Below are 4,434 nucleotides of genomic sequence, written 5' to 3'. Positions count from 1 at the left end.
ATCCTAAAAAAAAAATTTATAAAATCACAAAACCAAAAATAATTTTTGTGTTTCTTCTTTGAGTCTAGAGTCAAGATTTAAGTTTGGTGTCAATTGCATCTTTTTAATTTTCTAAAAATTATTTTCAAAAATTTCATGCATTGCATTCTTCATGATCTTCAAGTTGTTCTTGGTCAGTCTTCTTGTTTGATCTTCATATTTTCTTATTTTGTGTCTTTCCTTGTTTTTCATACGCATTCTTGAATTATTAATGTCTAAAGAATAAAAATTTTTAAGTTTGGTGTCTTGCATGTTTTTCTTTTCTTAAAAATTTTCAAAAATAAGTCTTGATGTTCATCTTGATTTTCAAAGTGTTCTTGGTGTTCATCTTGACATTCAAAGTGTTCTTGCATACATTAGTTGTTTTGATTCATAATTTCTATGTTTTGTGTCAATTTTGTGTTTTTCTCTTCCATCATTAAAAATTCGAAAAAAAAAAATATCTTTCCCTTTTTCACTCATCAAATTCGAAAATTTGAGTTGACTTTTTCAAAATTTTTTTAAAAATCTAGTTGTTTTTATGAGTCAAATAAAATTTTCAATTTAAAAATCTTATCTTTTTCAAAATCTTTTTCAAAATCAAATCTTTTTCAATTTTCTTTTCATATTTTCGAATTCTTTTTAAAATCTTTCAAAATCTTTTTCATTTTTTCGAAAATATTCAAATTAACTTTCAAAATCTTTTTCTTATTTTATTTCTTAATTTTTGAAAATTTTATTAGCATTTGATGTTTGGATTCAAAATTTTTTAAGTTTGTTACTTGCCTAATAAGAAAGGTTCAATCTTTAAATTTTAAAATCAAATCTTTTTGTTTCTTGTTGGTCAAGAAATCAACTTTAATTTTAAAAATCAAATCTTTTTAAATTTCTTTTTCAAATCTTTTTCAATCAATCTTATCTTTTTCTTTCAATCACATCTTTTTAATTTTCAATCACATCTTTTTCAAAATTAATTTCAAAATCTCTTCTAACTTCTTATCTTTTCAAAATTTATTTTCAAATCTTTTTCAATCAATCTTATCTTGTTGTTTCAATCATATCTTTTTCAAAACTACCTAACTAACTCTCTCTTTCTAATTTTCAAAAATCCTTTCCCCTCTTCTTCAAAATTCCTTTTTAATTAACTAATTATTTTAATTTTAATTTAATTTCAATTTTTAATTTCGAAATTTAACTTTAAATTTTATTTTTATTTTAATTAATTTTCGAAATTTCCTCTCTCTCATCTCCTATTTATTTATTCATCTACTAACACTTCTTTTCATCTCATATCTCTGCTCCTATCCTCACCCTTGTGTTTGGATTATCCATTCTTCTTCACTCTTATTCCCTTTCTTCTTCTACTAACAATAAGGAACCTCTTTACTGTAACATAGAGGATTCCTCTTCTTTTCTTGTTCTCTTCTCTTTCATATGAGCAGGGACAAGGAAAAGGGCATTCTTGTTGAAGCTGATCTAGAACCCGAAAGGACTCTGAAGAAAAAACTAAGAGAAGCTAAAATACAACAATCCAGAGACAACTTTACAGAAATTTTTGAAAAGGAAGAGGAGATGGCAGCCGAAAATAATAATAATGCAAGGAGGATGCTTGGTGATTATACTACACCTACTTCCAAGTTTGATGGAAGAAGCATCTCAATCCCCACCATTGGAGCAAACAATTTTGAGCTGAAACCTCAATTAGTTGCTCTAATGCAATAGAACTGCAAATTTCATGGATTTCCATCAGAAGATCCCTACCAGTTTTTAACTGAGTTCCTGCAGATCTGTGAGACTGTTAAGACTAATGGAGTAGATCCTGAAGTCTACAGGCTCATGCTTTTCCCTTTTGCTGTAAGAGAGAGAGCTAGAACATGGTTGGACTCACAACCTAAAGATAGCCTGAACTCTTGGGATAAGCTGGTCACGGCCTTCTTGGCTAAGTTCTTTCCTCCTCAAAAGCTGAGCAAGCTTAGAGTGAATGTTCAGACCTTCAAGCAAAAAGATGGTGAATCCCTCTATGAAGCTTGGGAAAGATACAAGCAGATGACCAAAAGGTGTCCTCCTGACATGCTTTCAGAATGGACCATTCTGGATATATTCTATTATGGTCTGTCTGAGTTCTCCAAGATGTCACTGGACCATTCTGCAGGTAGATCCATTCACCTAAAGAAAATGCATGCAGAAGCTCAAGAACTCATTGACTTGGTTGCTAATAACCAATTCATGTACACTTCTGAGAGGAATCCTGTAAGTAATGGGACGCCTCAGAAGAAGGGAGTTCTTGAAATTGATGCTCTGAATGCCATATTGGCTCAGAACAAACTATTGACTCAGCAAGTCAATATGATTTCTCAGAGTCTGAATGGAATGCAAGCTGCATCCAACAGTACTCAAGAGGCATCTTCTGAAGAAGAAGCTTATGATCCTGAGAACCCTACAATAGCAGAGGTAAATTATATGGGTGAACCTTATGAAAACACCTACAACCCCTCATGGAGAAATCACCCAAATTTCTCATGGAAGGATCAACAAAAGCCTCAACAAGGCTTTACTAATGGTGGAAGAAACAGGTTTAACAATAGTAAACCTTTTCCATCATCCACTCAGCAACAGACAGAGAATTCTGAGCAGAATCCATCTAGCTTAGCAAATTTAGTCTCTGATTTATCTAAGGCCACTCTGAGTTTCATGAATGAAACAAGGTCCTCTATTAGAAATTTGGAGGAACAAGTGGGCCAGCTGAGTAAGAAGATCACTGAAACTCCTCCTAGTACTCTCCCAAGCAATACAGAAGAGAATCCAAAGAGAGAGTGCAAGGCCATTGATATAACCATCATGGCCAAACCTACAGGGGAGGAAAAGGGCGTGAATCCCAGTGAGGAAGACCTCCTAGGACGTCCAGTGATCAACAAGGAGTTTCCTTTTGAGGAACCAAAGGAATCTGAGGTTCATCTAGAGACCATAGAAATTCCATTGAACCTCCTTATGCCCTTAATGAGCTCTGATAAGTATTCTTCTTCTGAAGAGAATGAGGATGTTACTGAAGAGCAAGTTGCCAAGTACCTTGGTGCAATCATGAAGCTAAATGCCAAATTATTTGGTAATGAGACTTGGGAAGATGAACCTCCCTTGCTCATCAATGAACTGAGTGATCTGGATCAACTGACATTACCTCAGAAGAAACAGGATCCTAGAAAGTTCCTAATACCTTGTACCATAGGCACCATGACCTTTGAGAAGGCTCTATGCGACCTTGGGTCAGGGATAAACCTCATGCCACTCTCTGTAATGGGAAAACTGGGAATCTTTGAGGTACAGGCTGCTAATTTCTCATTAGAGATGGCAGACAAATCTATGAAGATGGCTTATGGACTAGTAGAGGATGTGCTAGTAAGGGTTGAAGGCCTTTACATCCTTGCTGATTTTATTATCCTAGACACTGGAAAGGATGAGGATGAATCCATCATCCTTGGAAGACCCTTCCTAGCCACAGCAAGAGCTGTGATTGATGTGGACAGAGGAGAGTTGGTCCTTCAACTGAATGAGGACAACCTTGTGTTTAAAACTCAAGGATCTCCTTCTGTAACAATAGAGAGGAAGCATGAAAAGCTTCTCTCAGTACAGAGTCAACTAAAGCCCCCACAGTCAAACTCTAAGTTTGGTGTTGGGAGGCTTCAGCCAAACTCTAAGTTTGGTGTTGAACTCCCATATCCAAACTCTAAGTTTGGTGTTGGGAGTCTATAAAATTGACCTGATCACCTGTGTGGCTCCATGAGAGCCCACTGTCAAGCTATTGACATTAAAGAAGCGCTTGTTGTGAGGCAACCCAATTTTTATTTATCTAATTTTATTTTTATTTTTATTGTTCTTTCATGTCTTATTAGGTTCAAGATCATGTGGAGTCACAAAATAAATACAAAAATTAAAAACAGAATCAAAAACAGCAGAAGGAAAATCACACCCTGGAGGAAGGACTTACTAGCGTTTAAACGCGAGTAAGGAGCATCTGGCTGGCGTTCAACGCCAGAACAGAGCATAGAGCTGGCGCTGAACACCAGAAACAAGCATAGAACTGGCGTTCAACGCCAGAAACATGCTGCATCTGGGCATTGAACGCCCAGAACAAGCATCCATTCAGCGTTTAAATGCCAGAATTGCATGCAAAGGCGTTTTACATGCCTAATTGGTGCAGGGATGCAATTCCTTGACACCTCAGGATCTGTGGACCCCACAGGATCATCTCAGCATCTGTGGACCCCACAGGATACCCACCTACCTCCACTCACCTTCCCTCCTCATAATCCTATATCACCCTTCCCCAAGAACCCTTCACCAATCACCTCAATCTCTCTTCCCCATCACCTCTTCACCACTCACATCCATTACTCCCCTAAAACCATCATACAAACCACC

The 4,434-nt window shown here is 36.2% G+C and overlaps 1 non-coding gene across 1 annotated transcript; it reads right to left on the bottom strand.

The window, feature by feature from the left end:
* Positions 1 to 1,986: 1,986 nt before the first annotated feature.
* Positions 1,987 to 2,094, bottom strand: LOC148567614 (small nucleolar RNA R71). Its single transcript, XR_015881887.1, has one exon. It is a non-coding gene; the product is annotated as a small nucleolar RNA R71 (small nucleolar RNA).
* Between the last annotated feature and the right edge of the window lie 2,340 nt (positions 2,095 to 4,434).

The sequence above is a fragment of the Arachis ipaensis genome, chromosome B4, assembly GCF_059453495.1.
Source record: "Arachis ipaensis isolate K30076 ecotype BB chromosome B4, ASM5945349v1, whole genome shotgun sequence".
NCBI lineage: Eukaryota > Viridiplantae > Streptophyta > Magnoliopsida > Fabales > Fabaceae > Arachis > Arachis ipaensis.
The sequence above is the reverse complement of the archived record's forward strand: the minus strand, read 5'-3'. Positions and strand labels throughout refer to the sequence as shown.